At 48.0% G+C, this 21,738-nt stretch overlaps 1 protein-coding gene across 2 annotated transcripts in view; it reads right to left on the reverse strand.

The window, feature by feature from the left end:
- Positions 1–21,481, reverse strand: part of BOC (BOC cell adhesion associated, oncogene regulated) — a 54,239-nt gene extending 32,758 nt beyond the window's left edge. For both annotated transcript variants that reach the window (XM_030961359.1, XM_030961350.1), the window contains exon 1: positions 21,042–21,481. The gene's annotated coding sequence lies outside the window, so the exon portion shown is untranslated. The remainder of the gene's footprint in view (positions 1–21,041) is intronic.
- Positions 21,482–21,738: the final 257 nt, after the last annotated feature.

Here is a 21,738-nt window from a genome sequence, read left to right on the forward strand (position 1 = left end):
TCTGTATAACATGAACCAAAGCACAGAGGAGTGGTGGACAAACTCCACCAGTCAGCATCTGCATGGAGCACAGCAGGAGCGCTCGGGGAGCAAGCACATTTCAGTATCTGTCAGCTATGGCCACCTGCAAAATGAGACTCAGATGCTCTTGCTCACAGAATAGATCACAAGCCAGACACAGCAGCTATGGACACTTTTTAAGAGCAGCCCACATCTTCATATGCCTAAACATGGGATACCTTTAAGTACCAAACTAAAAAAAAAAAAAAAAAATCCAAATAATCTTTGTCTACGAACAATAGAAAAATCTTGTCCATGTCCAATTAGAAACAGTAATAGAGTGAAACAAATACATGAATTAAAAAAACCCAAACCACAAACCAGAAAAGTTCACAGAAACTGCCAGTGAACTGTTAAGCCTTCCTTGGGGGAAGCTGCTATGGGGAAATTTTCCTGTTGGCAGAGCAAAGACTTGGGTAGCTCTCCTAGGCTCTGAACCTTCTTCCAGTATGTACTGGAAGCAAGGGTGCCTACAACTGCTGCAGCAAAAAACTAGCTAAGCTTATCATAAACCTAAGCCAGTGGCACAGGAGAAATACCTGCTAAAACAACACATCCCCTGGATTATAGCAGAGGACTTGATTCTACTGCCACCAAAATCAGCCTGATCTTTGCCATGACTTCAATGGGAGCAGGCCCAGAAACTGCATTAACAAGCACAAGGCCAGTTTAACACAGTTGACATCAAAATCCAGAAGAGCACACAAAAGAGACAGGACAAAGTACTTGCCAGTAACGTCAATACAAAGTTTAATCCCCAGATGGCTGGCTTTAGAGACATCCCCATCACCACCATAAAGAGAAACTGCCTTCTAGTTTGCACTCCTTTCAGCAATGACTTGTTGCTGGGATGCAAAAGAGCACAAGCCCATTTTTCTTGTCCTTTGAAGATGGTATTTAAAAGTTGGAGATTTTTTTTTTCTTTCCTAAATTTGAGAATAAATGGGAGTTTTTACTCTCCGTAGCTGTCACTAAATTGTTTTTCACTAACAATAATAATTTTCGTTATGGGAGCAGGTCAAAAACCTCTAGAACTCTCTGCTGGGACAAATTTCCCCTGGAAGACATGTCACTACTCCAAAAAACACAAGAGGAAGCTCAAGGCTAGCAAAACAAAGGGACAGAAATGACTGTCCATAGAAAATGCTCTGGCTTGTGCCAAATGCCTAAGGTGGGGTGCAGGGATTAGCGCCGAGTGCCAGAATCCAGATGGGCTGAGCCAGAGCCCTACTTTGTGCCATGATCAGCAGCTGCCACGCTGCTCCAAAACCCCATGGGGCCCACCCTGAGGTGAAAAATCATGGGGGACACACTCACAGTGGGGTCTAAGGGTGGGTGACAGATTTCCCCTCTTCCCAGAGATGAAGAGGAGAGGGCTGCATTGTTTAGGCTTTTTTAAAGGTTGTGTTTGCATGTGATTTGCCCCATTTATCAGCACAACAATAAACATGCCTTTCCAAAAATTACGGTCCTGTTGAGGACAGTGAGCCAAACACGGCAGGAGATGAAGCAAGAGCTCAGGTCGCCCTGCACAGATGGGCAGGGCCACCATAAGGTTTCTCTCTGTCGACAAGGGGATGCTCCATAACAAAAGGATGGCAAAATGCTGCTGCCTCAGAGCCTGGGAAGGGAGACTCACCTGCCTGTGCCCCAGCCAGCTCCTAGGACACACCAGTAAGTGCCACAGCCCGGCTTGACAAGCAGCAGCAGCGCCCCTGAGGACCGGGCACCGCACAGACCTGCCCCTGGCTCCCCACTTGTCACTGCTGCCCGTTCACACTTGAACCCACGCCAGAAGCACCAGATCAGAGCCGAAGGCCCCTCCCTAGGCCTTTCACACAACAAGCATCAGCAGCAATTCCAGCTGTAAAGTTTGCTTTCCTTGACACACAGTTTACTTTCTCCATTCCCCCGCATCCCACCCCTGCCACTTACCCCTCACTCCAAAAAGGCTCTCTCAAACAGGCTTAAGCTTTAAACAAATAAGGGCTTGGCAAGCAGCAGCCTGCTCCCGTTTCCCCCCCCCGGCTGCCTCCACCTCTGAGCCGTGGCGCAAGCGGAGCTGGCGAGCGCCGCGCAGGCATAGAAAACAAACACGTGGAGCAGAGCCAGCTGTGAAGTTGGATTTGGCATACGCTGTTTGCAGAATGAATAAAAGCACATGAGAGAAGAAGGGAATGGGAGAAGGGGGACAGACTGGGGAGCCGGGGGTGCCCTGGGCTCAAGGGGAGAGCGTGACTCCAGCACAAAGCCCTGGCACATGCCTGCTGCAGGGTCTTGTGCCCTGCGTGGAACTGGAGGGGGGGACAGTCCTACAGCCACGTTTCCTGAGCTATGTGGCATCACACTTCCACACCCCTTTCCTAGCAAGCTGGACTGTTTTTGCATGTGCTTGACCTCCCTCCTGGGCAAAAATTAGTGTGTTCTGATGCAATATGTGAAACATAAATGCACTTTTACCCGCCAGGGCACGCAATTCTCCCCCTTTCTTTCTTTCTTAGGGTTTCTATTTCCATTGCACATTATGCTCCAGGGCCCCACAGCACAGGAACCCCTGATCCAACTGCCCCATCACCTCGGCTGAGATTACATATGTTGAAGGTCCACATTTGCATTAATCCCCCTCCCAACTGTCCCTTTCTGGAAGGGTTTCAGACAAAATATCCCTCCTCTTAAACCCAAGCTCCCAGGAGATGTTAGCTTAGGTATTCTTTATTATCCTGCCTTCTGTCTGGTCTAGCCATGGGAATGGCACTGGAAGGCTTAGGAATAGATCACCTATGGCCTTACATCAACACTGGATCCATGCAGGTTTTCCTCCCTCTCCCAATCATCTCCAAGCAAAATGAAACAGAAACTTATGCACTCTGCCTGGTTTGGGGCAGAATCCAGTGATTTGACGTGGTTTGCTTGTGGTGTCCACCCAAAACCATAAACCAGCCCAGGTTTGCTTGGAAGGTCCTCAGCTGTGTTTGGAGGCTGTAAGAAAAGCAGCAGTGTCCTACCTGGTCTTGGACCCTGTCCAAAACAGGCCAGCAGCTGGATGGATTAACAGCCCAGCCTGACCACCCAGACACCTGCAGACATGTTTTCACAAGTCTCATTACCACCCCTGAAACACAGTAAGGACTTTACCCTCTCTGGGCCTGCCATGAACACTTGTCCCTCAGCATCACTCCAAACCACCAAACTGACAACAAGAGACAGTATTCAGATAGTTTTCTTCCTGAGAACTACATTATGGACCCCTGATCACGGGCAAGGAAGGTAGCTACCTTGGAGAAATATTGCAATTGCTTTTTTGTTTTGGGGTGGAATTTACTGAGACACCTAATGCAGCCATGGATCACTGCAAATAAAGCATTGCTCAAAACCAACCACCCCACTCCGATCGCTCTCCCTTTTGGAGGCAAATTAACAACACAGAGATGGATAGAAACTCATAGTCTTGGAGGTCATGATGCCACATTTCTGGAATTGCCTCCTCTATTGGACAAAATATGCCCTGTGTCTCAGCTTTCCAGGCTGCAAGAACTGGAACAGCAAACTCCAGCTGGTACAAGCACTAACGAGATGAACATGAGTCAGATAATTTCAGATTCTCATAGAAAGGTGCTAGACAGGTATGTAGTGTTATTATCTCTACTGCTTCCTGGTAGCCCCAGGATTTTTGGATTAGTAAAATACAGATGTCAGCATCTTGGGGATGCTGCCTCAGTAACTGAACCAAACAGGGAGCGGCATGCTGATTGCAGCAAGGGGAAAATATGAATTTGCAGTGCACACAAAATATTGTGGTTAAGGGAGACAGATACCACTGACAACAGGGAACAGGATAATTCATTGGGGTTTGTCAGACTAAACTTTCTGAAATCAGAGACTTAGGGAAAGTGTTTGTCAAGCAAACATTCAAACATCCAGCTGCCAAGAACTAAGTAAACAGAGAAGGAGAAGTAGCAGAGCCAATGTGGCACCATTTGCAAATACCCCATGATCATCAGTCACAGGCCAACTGAGCCCATCAGCAAGCCCTAGTGAAGCCAAGGGGATGAACCACTGCAGGAAGACCCACCACCAGGATGGACAAACAACGAGAAATTCACACCTTCAAAATGTTTTCATCTAGAATAGGATTTGCAGAACTGGGCAGGTGTAAGTACAGCAGTCTGTGTGGTTCAGTGGGCACCTTCCTGTACCACACACAGGCAACTACCTGGGCACATGAAATAAAGACAAAGTCCAGGCTGAAAATAGTCCTCCAAGACAAGACAGTGAGCAATACCCAACAGCTCTGGTACCATGCATTTTAGTCCCACTTCACCTGAAAGCCTGCAGTAGTATTTACTGTGCTTATGAGGAGCCAGAAACCAGGGCCAAAGATCAGAGGGCAAACCAGCTGATCCCAGCCCTGAAGCCAAGGGTGCCTAGTGGCACTGGGCAAGTGAGGGGAAACACTGGTCTCTGCTTCCCACCTAAGTGCCTATCCATCAGTCAGGGCTTCACTCCCATGGTTCACAAGACTGCTGGAAAGGGTACCTGGATGACTTAAGGGATCCAAGAAAATGGATGAAAAATATGCAAGTTTAGACATGCTGTGCAGTAAGACATGCACATGGAATTTCCAACCAGGTCTGCTGACCTCTCTGGGAAAGCATTCAAGATTGGAACATGTCAAAAATAAAGCTGAAACCCATCACAGGCAATCCTACAAATGCACCTTTTGTCTACATGCCCCTATTCTTCTACACCTTGTCCCAACAATGACACCAGAGTGGCATTATATTAATTTCCTATAGATCAGACCTCTCTTGGCTGTCTGAAAGAAGTGTAACAGACACAGGGCATGCTTCAAGGCCAGCACTGGATGCATCACTTTTTTATTAGTCACTGGCCATGGATGCACCCACAGTAGTGGTGGTATAACCATTCCTTGGCATGTTTGTGGCCACCTGCATTCTGCACAAGTGATCGAAAACTCTCATGCTGCAAAGGTGCTGGGAAGAGGAAGTTTGTGGTTCTGCAGCCCAAAATTACTGACACCTTTGTACCTAGACTGTGTTTATGTGCAGGAGGTTCACGGGGGGGTTAGGAGAGCTGTCATCCTCCTAGCTAGAGAAGGACTGTGAGAGATCAAAGGACCCAGAGAGGCTGCTGGTTCCAAAGAAAAAGAGGCTTGCAGGTTTAGTTGTGATGAATAGTGACTCTGTCTGAGTTGACACAAAGGGACTTGATGCATTTGATGCATACAGCATTGGTTCCCTCCAACTCTGAGGGAAGAAGGTGGCCTTCCACAGGGGAACTCCATCCAGATTTAAAAGGCTGAACCTCCATACTAAGGAACAGTCCAGTACCACAGACAAAAACCCTTGAAGTTTTGTTCATCAGGAGATAAATGACCTCCTCTAGAGTCCTGACATAAGTGCTCCAAGTATTTATAACCTGGAAGAGACATCAATAAAGAGGCAGACTGGCTTTAACTTTCCCTTCTCTGCTCCCCTTCTGTATTCTCACCCTCAATTTGCAACAGCCCTTGGGCAGTTAAATCAGCAGCCTACGCGATGCAGTATTTAAAGCCCAAGGAGCTATAAACATGGCAGTAAATATGTGCCTACAGAGGTTTTCCACCCTCCATACCCTCCAAACTTGCAATTTTCTCACATGGGAGCCTGGCTCAAAACAGACAGGAGGAACCAGTGCTATGACCAGGCAGTGGTCCCCGGCACAGCCACAAGCTACATGGGGCTTGCTGCTGCTGCAGTCCCAGCAGTGCAGGGCTCCTTTGGTCACAGAACAAGGTGTTCCCAAGCATCACGAGACAAAAGTGCTCCCTGTCCTGCAATAGGAACAACTGAAGCAGAGTTCAGCACCATCCCAAATCCAACCAGGTGCTTCTGGCAGGACAGGAGGTGGCACAGCAGTCCTAACCCCTGTAAGGAACATGCTGATCTCGTTTTTGCAACCACAATGGCACTGGTGTTGGACTCTCACTCACAAACAAGTGCAGACTGCTCATCTACTCCTTAGGGTTTCCAACAGGAGAACAAGCACCTTAGACCACTGACAGCATTTAGTCACAACAGTAGACTTTGGTTTGAGATCATTCACATCACCTGGGCCACATAGCACGACACCATCCCACTTTTGGTCCATGCCTTTGCTGTTTCCCTTGATGGCAGAAGCAGGTGAACAAAGGGTTAAGCCTGGTACAGCCTCAAAAATCACTCATTGCTTTCTGAAGCAAGAACATCTTTGGCAGGGTCCCCATCTGGGAAATGACATCCCGTCCCCCCCTCGCATCCCCCTGAACTCAGAACAAAGCACTGCACTGCCCAACATGCTCCTCCACTGTTTTCATCTTGGTCCAAATGCTTCTTGCGTTTCAACTTCTGCCAAAAAGAAATGCATAAAAAATATAAAAAAGGCATGTGTGGGGCAGGGGAGAGGAAACAGAGTGGAGGGAAGTCATTAAAACCAAATCTTGATTACCTACCAGTGGTGGAAAAAGGAAACAAGGGAGAGGAGATTTTTCTGTTGTGATATTCTTTTTCAAGCTGAAACCAGTAGGCACAGAGGAGACAAGACTTCTCCACACAATCCTCCACCTGGGACCAAAATTAACATGCTTTGCCTTTCCAGTCTACCATGTGCCACACCATCATCATCATCAGAGGAGGAGGCATCTGCTTCCTCAAAACAATTTCTGCCAATCACCACACACATTTTTTACTACTCTCACAGAGTTCCTGCACCCAGCACTGAGCCCTGCTGGCACAGGACTGGAGGACACAGCACAGCTGGCCTGCCATTTCCATCTTGATATCAAATACAAAGGTTTGGCCATTGCAAAGCTATAGGAAATCCTAGGGGAAATGAGCCTGGAGAAGATGGCTTGTGCATGCTTTGTGGAGAGGCTGGATGGGCCAAATGAAGAGTCCCAGACTGGCTCTGTCTCCCAAAAACACAGACAGAAAAAATAATTAAAAAAAAAAAAAAGACAGACAGAAAAAATAATTTAAAAAAAACGCATTGGCTAAAGAAGCATTTAAAAGCAAAACAAAAAACCCAGTCTGGTTTGTAGTCTGTAACAGCTGAACCCAGGGACATACAGAGCATGCTTTTTGTTCCTTCAGTACAAAAGCCCTTGGTTTCCCTTCCTCCTCATTCCAGCATTTCCCCATTGGGGGTGTCAGAGACAGTTCAAGGCCTCGCAGTACTTCGGACAAAACTGGGTCTTGCTGCCCTGAGAACAAGTGACTGGGATCTAAGAGAACTGGGGAGATTTGGGGAGCTGAAGAGCTGCAAAGGCTAAACCTGCTGCCCCTGGAGGATGGCCAAATGGTCACCATCCCCATGACCTGCCACAGGCCAGTGCTTCCCTCCAGGGTTTGGCTTTCCAAGGTGTGACTTTGGCTTGCAGGCTGCATGGCCAGGCCACTTGGATTCCCCAGGGCTTGCTTGTGCTACAGCTGGTGCTCTGCAGCATGTCAAAGAGAGGGAGAGATTAACTCCTTTTTCAAGTATCTCATTACTGTTATATTTTTAAACACAGCTGGTTGAAAATTTTTCAGCAGAGCCATAAATAAATAAATACTTTGAGGAAATTTCCTGCGATCTGAAAATTTTACTGACTGGTCTGGCCTTTATCAGATTATGTTCCCTCTCCAGTATGCATAAGCTCCACTTGCTTCTACTTTCTCTCCTGTAAGGACCAAATCCATTGAAATATCTATAAAATATCAAGATTTCAACGCCTGTACTGTTTGATATTTTAACAACCACCCTCCTGACAAGCACAGCAGTCACATATTCATTGTTGTCTCACCTGGTGATTTTTAATTTTCCCTGCAATCAGAGGTGTCGCCTGCCAAGACCCTATGATCCAGACATTAAAAATTTATTTCCTAAACCTGTCTGCAAAACACTTCTTTTCCTGCTCTTAGGAGAGAGATGACAGAACACAATCGGTTGGGAATCTAATGTCTCTGATAGGCTTTCCTCTTTCACAGATCACCCGGCTACAATGCCTCCATCATAGCTAGCTTGGTTTAGAAAGCAGTTTCTACAGCTGAGGACAACAGTCAAAATCACCATCTGTCATGACATCCTACATAAAATAAATAAGAAAGACAACACCACCCACTACCTCCTATTAGCAGACTGTTAAGGAAAGCAAACAATCACCCACTTCTGAAGAAGCCCAAGACAGGAGGAGCATTTCTCTTCCAGTCGGTCCCTGCCTGCCTGTGGCAGACAAAGCCTGTTTAGTAGTGTCTGTACCAGAAGCTGCTATTACATAAATAGCAAATAAAGCTCAGCTGAGAAGAGGTGCCCCAAGCGTGAGGCTCTGCACATGGAGCAGAGGAAATGCTTGCTCCAGAAAAGCCGCCTTTCTACAGTACTTCTCATTTTAACAGGATGGTTCCCATTTAAACCCTCTTCAATCCTGAAAGAGATGGCTTGGAGCTCCCAGCCTCCTTACCCAAATGCTAACCCACTCCTTGTAGCCCAAAAAAGGAAATAAATTCATGAACAAATAATTTCCAGTACTTTTTTTCCAGGCTATTGTTATGTGACTGCATTTGGAAGTAAGAGAGAAAAAAAACAACCAAATACATGACTGTGGTCAGAATCTGGCCCAGAACAGGGGAAGGAAAAAAAGAAACCTCAAACCCCAAACCCAATCCTTGTTTTATATGTTTAGTCATTTTTGGAGAAAACTGTAAGCAGTAAAAAGACCAGGAATAAACACTAACACCAGCTTCTGGGCTTTGGGGTTGACAACAGGAGATTCTAATCTATTCTTCCATCTATCAACGCATTCTGCTCAGCCTAAAACATTTTTAAAACCTAAGTCTAATATGCTAATAATCTAATTGAAGAAGTCTAACTTGTCTTCTGCTGCAAAGGACTAAGAAGCTTTTGTGTTGTGAATTGCTTTATCATTTTAGAATGTCTTTTCAATGCAGAAATCACCTTTGCTTGAGAGGTTTTAGCAAATGTTTCACAGGAAAGATCAGATGGCCTTCTCCAAAGACTCACCCAAGCAGTGTTCTGGGAGGACACAGCAAGCCCCTGTCATTTGATTGCCTACTAGGAAATATAAATCTAGAATTCTTTGGATTTTCCAAAAATCCTTATATTACCATCCAGTAAAGGAACATAAGGAGTATTAGATTCCTTTATTGTACAGAGACTCCTTTAAGAACTCAGGTGCTCAGCAAAAGTCATCCTCTGCCTCAAAGACATTTATCTCCAATTGCTTACAGGGACTGTCAATGCCTTTTTTGAGAAGGGAAATCTGAGACTGTCCCACAGCACTAAACACCCCCAGAAAAACCTTTCACTGTTCAATGCAAAGCCATCTGTAGATCAGCTCAGGCAGTACCTACCCTCCAAATTACATTAAATACTGTCACTTGCTACAGACCACAAGTGCAGCATTAGAAGCGGGAAGGAATAAGGTCTTTCCTCTCCCTCTAGCAATTGTGAAAACTCACCTATCTAAGGGAAATACAATCTCAGAATTACCATTAGGGAAATCATTCACCATTTCTTAACTTGGAAAATATAATAAACTCTTCCAGGAAGAAGAGCACTCAGTTTTGTGAAAATGCTGCTCCATAATTTTAGAATCCAGTTGTGCAGCTGGCACACTCTGCCCTAGGATGGGTAAAACAAGCTGTTCTCATATAGTCACATCCACAACGTGCTGCAGGATTTAATAGTTGCTCATGAAAGAGATAAGCTATATAAACATAAAATGTTAAAATGGGACAGAAAGCAGCTTCAAGAATTCTCTCTGCAAGCACAACACGGAAACAATTATAATTTCCCTCTGCATTTACTGCCAGCTGAAGTTCTTCTGTTTCTTTGCTTTACTTTGCCGATAACAAACATCTGTTGGAAGCATCCTGCCCTGTGCAAGAGAGGAACACATCTATCGCAGCCTTTGGGGCTCTGTACTCAAGCAAAGCCTCTGGTGATCCTCCTCTGTAACAGCCACAGAAAAACCTTTGCTGGTCTTACCTATTGACTACAAAATTCTTCCATGGGAAATGAGTCTTTTTTTTTGCAGCGTACAAGTAGTTCAAGTAGTTAAGGAGACCTTCAGAAAAAAACATGATGAGCTCTAGGAGAGATGATCTCTTGAGGTCCCCCATATGTGTCTAAGGATCTTATTTTGGGGTCTTCCTTCCCAGCTCTTGCCTGCTACCAGCTTTTACTCACATATATATTTCTTCATCAGAAAGCTCTAGAAGCCCAAATCACCAGGCTCCAAGATAAAGCCGACCATCTGTGGCTCATTAACAGCTTTTGATCCTTTTTGGCCTGGTTCCTACACGCCCCTTGCAGATGCTGGCAGCTCAGCACATGCCATGTCCCCTGCTTCCCTGGCTGCCTGTAAGGAGACAGGTCAGCATAAAACCCTCCTAGCTTGCAAAATGCTGTGAGATCAGAAATGCTGGTGGGGAACTTCAAAAGGTTGCCTTTGAACCCTTGAGCCCCAATCCACCAGCTGAAGGGAAAGAAGGGAAGGAGAGACATGGATCTCACTTTGAGGACGGCATTTCTCCAGAGGAACCTGTGGGGAGGCAGCAGCCCTGCCTGTGTCTGCAGGCAGCCACCGTGCCCGGGCAAGGGCTCCCGGACCCGCTCTGACACGCAGCGCGCTGCGCTTGCCGCGGGTCGGCGAGGGCTGGGAGCACCTCTGCAGCAGTGGGCTGGTGCCTGGGGAGGCACCCCTAGTTGTTCCTTATCAGCCTTCTCCAAAACAAGTAAGGGCAGGGGCACACAGGATATGGCCCAACAAGCCTTTCTCAGCCCCGGCAACTGCTGCTGGCAGCACTGGGACTTCAGGCAGAGAAGGGGAAATTAAAGACAGAAAACAGGGAGAAAAGGGGGTGCAAGGACCTGGCAGAGACACATCCTTTGGGAGGCAGCATGCATGCAGGGAACAGGGCCACGCTAGAATCCTCAGCTGCAATCCTGTTCTCCCTTCTCATTGCAAGGTCTGAGGCAAAACTGAAAAAGGGCTGTGCGCCGAGAGAGAGGAAGAGATTATACACAGTAAACATGAGGAGGGATGGGTGGCACAAACCCATTTTAATGCCTTTTCCATCCCGTGCCCTGTCTAATTCAGCTGGACAGTAGTGAAGGCAGCAGCTATGTTAGGGCCTCTTCGCAGTCTTTCAGGCACAGGGAGTGATCTGGGATCAACAGAGAAGAAAAAACTATAACTGTGCAGCTGTCTGACATCTCCCCACCACTCTTCCACTCCCAAGGCACTGACTGCAAGGGCACAAACACCTCATCTGAGATCTCCTCTGTAATTCAATTATTTAGCTTGCAGAGAGCAGATCAAAACACTTGCCAAATGGAGAAGTCCTGCTACAGATAGGTTCCTCTTCCTGGAGAGTAGAGAGCAAAGAGTCATCCCTTCACTTAGACACAAAGAGCCCTTGGCAGCAGTGCCATTAAAAACAGTATGTTTCAAAGCATTCCTCTGAGCAAAAAGCCTCTGACTGCAGTTCAGGCTGTTAATCAGACAGTAGAAGGGCATGGCCATGAGCAGTCCCCCAAGACAGTTTGCCTGCAGCTTTTTGCAAATGGATACCAGAAGAGGATGCATCTGAATCCCCACCCGCTCCCCCAAACAGTGGTCTAAGTCAGACAAGAAAGGAGTGGGGAAAGAACCTGCTCAGGTTTCACTGAAGCAATCCTATCCTCTTTGAGAGATCGTTCCCAGTTAATGCATCAAGCCAGTTTTTGCTCATGTCCTGCCATTGGTGTCCACATAGTTGCTCCCTACTGGGCTGCCTGTGCCTGTAGGGCTCAGATTAGCACTCAGGTACCCCTGTATGTCCCCAGACATGGGCTCAGTGTGCTCAGGAAGAGCAGCTCTTTGGTACGGTTTAACTTGAGATTGCACGCTGCAAGCAAAACACTGTTATTACACTGGCACTCTCGTCTTCCAGCTACCTTTCAAAACATGATGCCACAGCTGAAAACTGGCTGACAGGAAAGAACTAAAGACATAACTGGCTCCTTTCCTTTCCCTTCAGCCACAAGCTCTTGCTCTCCATCTGCAGCTCCCCAGCTCCACAAGACGCGCTGCCTGCCCCAGTGCAAGGCATGCACAGCAGCAGGACAGTACCAACACCACCTGCAGTGCCAAGTGCCCCTTTGGGAAATCACTCACTGGAGCACATGTAGCCACTGATGTGAGCTGAAAGCTAAGGAAGATGAGACTCTGCTATGACAACTCAGCTTCAAGGCGGACAACTTTCAGTCAAGGTTTACTGACACTGGACTTTGACCTCTTCTGAGCAGGGCACAGTAGAAGATGGAACATGAGACTGACTATCAGGCATGGTGGGGTCTCTACTTAGCTGCAGTCCTGACCTGCCAAGTCACTCCAAGGTACATGTGTCCTTTTCATGCTCTATTTTTATCTCCTCTTTCACATCTGCCTCACTGTTTTGAATGGGAATGTAGGAACAGTCTCCCACTACAAGTTAACATGGTATCTGTCATAGCTGTGTCTCAACCTTGGTTAAAACTTGTAGACACAACTGTAATACAAACAGTAATTTAGGTTTTGGAATATGGTGATGGGGGAAGATGGCACAGCAGGCCTTTCTCAGGCTTTAATCCAGAGAGTCAAGAAACCTGTACTTCAGTGCTAAAACTATGCTAAAACTGGGTTATACTCACATTTTTGTGGCTGATGAAATTTGCACTTGTTTGCTTGGTCACTAGTTTGGGAAATTTTTTTAAAGGTACTTCTTTCAAGTGGCTCAGAGGTTAGGGATGCCCAAAGCTATCCCCTGGGAGATTATAGGGTCAGGCATCAATGATAAACACAGCCTGCCACTCGCTCTTGATGTTGGTGTCTTTGCGCTCCTATTCCCTTCTCCCCAAACCTGCAGCCCAGGCAATTGTGAGAAAAACAGGACAACTGTATATTTAGCAACTATGTTCCTGCCTAAAATGCTACATGATATAAGTAGCAGACCCTTCCTTCCAGAAAAGACCACAGGCTTCACAATGCCATCATTGCCTGTATTGCACATTTCCCCGCCAGGCAAGCACAGCCGGCTCTAGTGGTAGCTGGAGTAGACTGGTTCCTGTCCTGTGAGACACAGGGCTGGCTTGTCTTCCTGTAGCCATGTAAACCAGATCATTCTTCCCTAAGGCTTCCTGAAACTGGCTCCCTACCTCCCTACCAAGAGGTTTCTAGGGTCAGCAAACACACCCAGGCTCCAGCAGCTCCAGCTCCGTACCTTGGTACTGACCTCCCTTTCTCAGCATCCATCATCAAACTAATGGGCTGCATGGTCATCTGGCATAGTTGATCATGATCCCAAGACCTTCCTCCTCTCTGCTGCCTGGGCAGACGCCTTTGACAGGATCTGGAGCTGGGATGACAATAGCTGAACTACTCTTGCAACATTTACAGCACCTCAGGCACCCAGAGCAGCAAGGTCCTCAAAGGCAACCAGTCCTTGCATGGCCCTGGACTCTTTCTCTGTGGCATTACAAAGGTGTTCAGGCACAAGCTGGCACAGAACCAGGAGCTCAGCTCCTCATCTGCTGGAAAGCAGACATCTTTTCCCTTCAGGCCAGTCCCAGACACCCCAAGGTAAAGTCGAAGTGACAAAAGGTGATGATGGACACATCTAAAGCAGCTGGCGTACCTCTCTGAGGAGCTCTTCATGCACCAGCTTCTCCCAGGCTTGTCTCACCCTACAAGCCTCCAGCTGCAGAAATTCCTGACAGCTACAAGCCTGATACCCTGCTTGGCCAGCTGAGGGGTATGGAAGTCCCCAGAGGGACTCAAGAGCTAGTAGATATCAAGCCCTCCTCCTGCAAGGGTCCCACAGCTCTGCTGTGGTCTGGCTAGCCATGCCCAGAAGTAGTTAGTAATGAGGTGTTCCTCACCGGAATCAAACCCCATTGCAGCTGGTTAACTGGGGCCATCTTGCTCTCTTTCTGCCCAGATGACTCTGGCTTAGAAGCTGCACTTCAAGTGCTTGCAAGCCAGGATATGCCTGAATAGCCGCTAACAAAACAGGGTGCCTTCCATGCAGGAGTAGGTGGTCAGGGCTAATCTGGGCTGCTGTTACACTGGTGACAGTAGGACTGTCCCATAAACCCACCAAGCATGACCCTGTACTGAAAAGTGAAGAGGGGGAGCTGGTCTCAATGCACGAGTCCCATTGACTCCTCACTCTACCATCAAAGTCGGCCCAGGTGTTTTTGAAATATCCCACCCAGCATGTTTCTGAAAACATCTCTTGACACTGAAACTCAAACCCAACCCTTCAATCTGACAGTGCTTGGGTTTGTTTTAACCCAAGCAGCTTTCTTCTGGAGAAATAAAACACAAAAATCATATGCCCATCAGCATTCAGGGTTCCCAAAGAAATCTCACACTGACAGCAGCAGGCTCTAAAGAAGCTGACCAGACAGTCCTTTTTACCACCCATGGCCAACAAATAGCAGGAATCTTCCTGCTCCAGCAGGGACTGCCATCCAGAGAAGTGCTGGAGCAATGAAAATGCTCTCCACATCAGCTACAGCTCAGGGAGCAACTTGGGACAGAAGGCACCAGATTAAATTTCTTCAACATCCAGAACACTATTGGCTTTCAAATAATTGTCTATTTGTGTGCGTGCATGCACAAGAATCCTCGCTCCATGGTCTGTCTTTGTGCCAGCATGCTCCCAGCACTGCGACTCTCTAGGGACAAGGCCCATACTTGTATTCAATCTTGGCTTTGGTTCCCAAACACTAAGGTTTCAGATTATGTTTTAAAAAACATTTTCTCTGGCAACTGGGCTGTTAATGGCTGTGATGTTTTTGCTCTCGCCTCCTCCCCACCTTTAAAAGCTTGGCACTAAAGGGCTTCTTTGAAGATAAGGCCAAATTTTCAATTTAAGGGGAGGAACTTCATAAAGTAGATTTGAAGGGATGGAGAGGAGGAGGGGAAAAATAAGAAAAACAACCAACCCTGGAGCCACTTAGCCTGTTGAGATGTACACTGTACAGCACATAGGATTACAATGGCCTCTCTGTACCACCACTGGCTGGAGCCAGAAGTTCGCTGCAGCTGCATTGCTGCTACCTACGCCAGGCTCCCCAAGGGTCATGCTCAGAGAGGGCCTTTGCTGTAGCTGCACACCAGCCTGCACTCCAAACCAAAAGCATCCTGCACTCCCTAGAGAGCCCCCATCCACCCAGCAAGCAGGGGCACACGTCCCCAGAGGCAACCACAGGAGCCGCCCACTGGGCTTTCAGTGCCGCAGGAGGCTCTCTGCTGAAACCAACTGTGGTTCTCATCCAAGAGGCTTTTGAGGGCCAGCAAATCTATGGTCCCTCTTGATCTCCAGCAGACCTATCCTCAACACCACAAGGAGGCAGGGAAGTGCCATTTAGTTTTGCAGGTGGAGAGCTGAGGCAAAGAGCAACTTGCTCCAACTTGGGGGGAAATCTGTGGTGTAGAGGAGAATCAAACACAGCTGCCCTCACATCCCAGGCTTGCACCCTAAAACACTGGCATCACTAAGCAAGGTGGCTGCTCTCCCTAAAATTACCAGGAAAAATTACAGTGACATTACTAGAAGAAGCTGAATTTTGCAAATAAATGCTGTATTCCAGGCTAATGTATCCATACTTGAGGTGTATTTCTCAAAGACTACCTCACTATGTTTGTATTATCACAGGCTTTCTAAACAACACTAAACCCAACACATTAATTCACTGGGGTCTGTCTAATCTGTCCTTCTGTCAACTAAAAAGAAAATAAAAAGTAACCTCATTCTCGTATTTGAAAGCTGACAACACAGTTCTGACAGGAATTTTTACACCCTTTTCCCCTACACTCATGATTTAAAGAACAACAGAAGGACATATATCTGAAGGCAGACTGATGCACAGTCTTCAGATATACAAGCTTGTTCAGACTCGCTGACATTACAAGCAGTGAACACATCCCTGCACTTGGCAGGGCCCTGGGTCTATGGTTGTGCATGAAAGTACAACCTGCTAGCTAATCTCTCTGCCAGAGTGGACCTGAGAGAGCTGAAATGCTATTGCTGCTGCAGGGCTCAGGGTGAAAAGATTTACTGCCTTTGCCAGGCACAGAAGTTAATGAAAAATGATCGCTTTCCAAAACACCATCTGGCTTTCACACACACATCTACAGACACCGCAGCCCAAAACCTCCGCAAACCTGACAATGGTGGGTTTCCATAGGGGCAACATGTTGCAGTGTGGTGTGGACTTTGCCCAGCAAGCCTCCAGCACTCTGCACAGGCACAAGGCACAGTCACCATCCTCACATCTAATGGCTGCTCAGAGAAGATGACGGGACACAGGGCAGCAGCCTTTCAAGAGCAGCAGAGCAAAAAGCAAGGAAAAAGTCTGGCTCTCACCTCTGTGCTGGCACACTGCCCACAAGGAGGGCAAAAAAGCTCGAGCACGTCCCACACGCTCCCTGATGCACATTTCTCTCCATCAATGCCACTAGAGCTAAAACAAAACAGCACTGCCTCTTACTCAAGAGCTCCTACAACACACAATGGCAGTGCTCAGAGCCCCTCACAGGCACCCAGTCCAGGTGCTCCACTACCAACCCCATCAGGCTCCCATCCCAGAGCTGAGCCTCCCATCCCATTTGTCCTTTTGCAGGGAAGAGAGGCCGTTTTAATAAAAGGAGCATGTAACATCCTCGGGGCAGGGATCTGTTGCTCCCTGTTTAAGCATGGAGCAACAGCTTAAGAAAGTTCTGCACTGCCTGCAGCAGCTCTGGGACTGTGTGAGCACCAAGTGGTTTCTTTTCCCTGCAATAAATATCCTTCTGAGCTTTTCAGCCAAGTTGCTTCCACTGCATCCATACTCCTTTTGTCTTAGCTTCCCATGGACACTCAGACAGCTGTGTTGCTGGAGCACACGCTCCTGTGGAGAGATTTTAGAAGACTTACACACAAATATGCATACAAAGCAAATTTTGAAAGCTTCCCTTTCTGCAAGCATTCCTTCCAGAGAACCGGCTTCAAGCACTGTGTTCAGCCAGTGAAGCAGCAGATATGATGTCGTATCATTTGGAGCCAAGGGGAAATAAACCCAGCATCAGGAAACAGAAAAAGAAGCATGCAATACCTTGCATTGAACAATTTCCCAAAGTACATTTAGAAACCTGAAGGATGATATTCACCCCCATTCCACCTAAGGACCTGCAATTCATTTAGTCATTATTCACCTTAAATTGTTCTTGTGGCCTAGGAACTGGAATACATAACAACTTCTTAAACTGAGACTGACCACAGGAGCACCAGAACATACAGCAGCAGGTTTTTTTCCCTCAGGATGTTTTCAGTCTAACCAGAAACAGGAAGTCTCTGAAGATCCTGCAAGAGAACTTTTTCCTTGTGGGATATCCCATCCTAGCTGCAGAATTCACACTGCAGATTTTTAGCCCGGGAGGTAATGGTTTAAACCAAGAGATCTGCAAGCCTTGGTCTATAACATGCCAGTATTAATATATCAAAGTCACCTCTGCACATTAAAGAAGTCCAAGGGAAATGTGCCTCATGTCTCTGAGGCACTCGGCATCAGATATTAAAATGAACAGCCCACCATTATTTACTGCCAAAGGAAGTTTTACTAACCTCGAGTTACCTCAGCCTACTGCTGCTGCAACACCTTGCAGGCTGAGTGACTAAACTGAGCCCAGCTAGCTGAGCTCAAGTCTCTGAAAACCCACCTGCCGGCCAACCTGGGCTAAAACAACCAGCATGGTCCCCAGCACACCTTTCCCTGTCATTGCTCCCCAGCTCCATGAGGCAGACAAGGTGGGGTGCTGGGAGACAGCCTGCCTTTGCCTGGGAAAAGAGTGATTTTGGAGGCACAGAGGTGCCTCTCCAGCCCTGTGCCAGTCCTGAGGAGGCCCAGCAGAACAGAGAGGGTTCTCCCCATGCACCTGAGTTCTGTCCTGAGAGACGTGAGAATAGGCACAGGTCAGCCGGCAAGAGCCAACATAGAGAGTAATATCTGCCTCTCCTCCCAGTGCTCAACCCATCAGCACAGTTCCATTTTCTGCATGGGAACAGTAAGGCACAGGGCTGTGGAGAAAATTCAAGCTCAAAATAGGGCATGTTGTGCATGGGCTGAAGACCCAGCCCAAACACCTCCACTTCCCAACACAAGCTTCCAACTGAAGTGCCTTTCCTGTCCTGTCACCCATGTTCCCTCCCACAGCCCAGGTAGGAGAAGCAATATTTGGTTTTTTTCCTATGCTTGTTATCAAATTGCAAGGTTTCTGTGCTCCTAAGGGCATGTGGTTCAGGAATAGGCCAGGAAACACTGGCAGGTAGATCTGGCGGTGTTTCAGTCAAGTGCTTCACTAACAATCACAAGAAACTACAAAAAATCAGGTCTGCCCTAAATGAGTAACTTTTCTTAACTCAGGAAAGGCACTTTCTGCACTGCAGCACTGGGGAGTATGGGGACAAAGCAGGCTGCTTGCTTCATAGCCCAACCCGTGATGCTTCCTGCTCGGCAGGAGGCTCCAGCTGGCTCCAAAGAAGCAATTCTGCTGGCCCTAGTAAGCCAGGAGGAGCTACACCAGCATCATGAAGGTACTGCAGGGCTGCCAGCTTGGTACTGAAGATTTGGAGGGATCTGTCTGCTGTTAGTTTTGAGGACATAGCAGAATTGCAAGCAGTGAAGTGGACTGAGCAATGATTCACCTGTCCTTCAATGGAGCAAACCTCCAAGCCAGGAGTCTCACCCTCTGAGGGCTGGAAAGACCTCTGCAAACACCAGACACTGGGTTTCACTTTGCAATCTCAAAGAACCTCTCGGTCTGTGCTTCTGCATCATGTCAGTAGAAGAAAAGCTGCTTTCTTCAGACTGCAAGGATACACAGAACTCATACAATTTACATGTAAGTTTGGAGCACACACATGCAGAATCATGCAGCTCCAATGCTTCTTCGTTGTGCCAAGCAGAGAAGAAATGTGTAGATTCTTGTACTGGGATATCTCTCAAATAAAGGTCCTGTGGGGGTGTGTGTATGAGTGGGAGAAAACTGACCTTGCCTTTCCCAGCTGCACAGAGCGTCTGTGCACCGCTCAGATGAACCTGCCTCACATTCCCCAGCAGGAAGCAGGGAGGACTGCACTGTATCTGACTTCAACCCTCACAGCAAACACCTATTGGGACCCCTTCTGCTTGGAATATGCAGGATGAGTCCCTGTATCTGAAGGGGAGAATTAAGCAAAGGACCTGGAACAAAACTCCATTTATTTATTGTAAGAGAATATCATGCACCCAGCAGGAAGCTCACAGCTCTTCCTAATTGTCCTACTTACTTCAGAAGATCCCCACATGACTCCTAGCAGCATGGGAATTTATTTCACCTTCATTTCTTTAGGTCACTTAAATAAACAGAACAAATCTCCACTGCAAACCCATTGTGTGTTTCTGCTGAAATCCTTCCCCACTACATGAACCTCAATATTCAGTCCATAAATTCAAAGTGTCTGCCATATAAGTACATAGGCATAAATATGGAGGAACCCTCCTCTTAATTGCAAGCACACTAAGTCAGTTAGTTTCAAAAGAAAACTAAGATAAAATTATAAAATTCTACTTTCAAAATGCCCACATTCTTCTAATATTTTCCATGGTAGTTTTTTAGCCCATGGGAAAAGAAATTTTAACAGCAGATTGCAAATGGACATATCAAAAAGACACTATGGTAGCAATTGAAATTGTAGAAATGTAGAGATGTAGAAATTAAGAGAATTGGGCACCAAGAAAAACATTTAAGACATGCTGGGAATTACATGTGGTCTCTGAGTGTGTGTATGGATTCCTGTTATCCCACTCACATAATGCTGCAGAGAGGTCAAGAGAGTTTCTTTAAAACAAGCAAGGACAAAAAAGACCATCTTTAAAGATGTGAACTGCCTTTCACACAATGCCAGTGAAATAACACTTGGGGTACCAGAATCAGTTGGGGAAATGCCCAAACACAGATTTGTATTAAGTACCTTCTGCCAGTTGGGGGTATTGGTTAAAGTCTATTATTTTCCAAAGTACCTTCAGAGCTCTTGAAAAAGTCTTGTTTGGACACAGCTACAAATTCAGCATCCCACTTTCTCCCCAACACATTTTCTATTTACAGGCACCATCCAGACGATCTGCCAAAGTTGCAGTCCAAGCAAGGAGGCATGCATGCACAAAACCCACAACATCCCACTGCCGGGCAGAAAATTGCTTCCCCTGACCCAAATCACTCCTCATCCTTGCACCAGCGTTAAAAACTCTACGGTCACTGAAGAGGACAAAATTTCTACTAACAGACAGACTACCCACTCCCGCTTTTCTCTGGTGCAGCAGCAGCCCCTTCACAGAGCACAAACCGAAATGCCTTCGCATCTGCCAGAGACAGCTCTTGCCTGTAAACTCCCAGCAGCTTTTGACAAGAGTTGGAGCAATGGAGGATGGATCTGCGGCTTACTTTGCGCAGCTTCTCCTTCTCCCTCACTGCTCACCGTGCCTCCTCGCCCAGCCGGCAGCGAGGACGGGGCAAGGTGGTGGACCAGGCTGCTGGGGAAGTTCCAGGGAGCCCGGCAGCGTGTGCGTGCCCTGGGCCCTCCATTAGCTCTGGGCGAGCCGCCGACGAGGAAGAGCTGGAGGGAAACATCCGAGCCCCCCACATCTCACCTGCCTGCGCCAAAACAAGCGCCGTCCCGGCGGGGACCAGCGGGTCTCCACTACTCCCTTGTCACCTATCCTACATCCCTGGTCAGACCCCCTTCCTTACATCTCCACACCAACTTCCCAAACTCTGCCGCTGCCTGAAGATGGATGGGGTGAAAGCCCTGCGCCCCATCGCCCGCCACCACCGTGCATCCTCCCAAGTCCCTCGCCAGGGCCACCAGGCCCGGGCCCCCTTCTCTTTCACTCACCGCGGTCTCCAGTGGAGCAGGCGGGGGGAAACACAAAGATGCCCCAAACGAAGGGAAGTAACAAAGAGGCTTAACTCCAAGAGCTGGGAACTTCCAGGCCGGATCTGCGGGGAATTCACTACACACACACACGCACGCACACACACACACAGAAAGAAAAAAAAAAAAGAGCGAGAGAGAAAAAGAGGGGGGAAAGCCTGTTTTGGGGGGAAGTGGAAAGTGAGGGGGCCCTTGGTTTGAGGGTGGTGGTTGTGCTTTTTCTGCGGGTTGGCGCTGGGGATGGGGGGCCGCGCTGAGCTCAGGCGCGGCGGGAGGAGGAGGAGGAGGAGGAGAAGGAGGAGGAGGAGGAGGAGGAGGAGGGAAGAGGCGCCGGGATGCGGGAAGCCAGACCCTCCATACGGGAGACGGCTTTTGGATGACTGAACTCCCAAACAATTCCCTGCTCTGGCTACTCCTGCCCCAAGAGCCTCCCTCCTTCCCCTCCCCCTGAGGAGGAGGGAAGAAGAGGAGGAGCCAGAGAAGGGAAAAAACTCCGAGTAAAACCCCTTCCCCAAAGCTGGGCAGCGGCCGGGCCCCGTCCTCCCCCGCACCGTCCCCGTTCCCCCAGCCCCGCGAACCGGGAGCCGCGGGCCCCCAGGGCCGCTCCCCGCCGCCCCCCGCTCCCGGGCCGGCGGAAGCGGCAAAGTTGGGACGAAAA

Source organism: Camarhynchus parvulus, chromosome 1 (genome assembly GCF_901933205.1).
Source record: "Camarhynchus parvulus chromosome 1, STF_HiC, whole genome shotgun sequence".
Classification (NCBI taxonomy): Eukaryota; Metazoa; Chordata; class Aves; order Passeriformes; family Thraupidae; genus Camarhynchus; species Camarhynchus parvulus.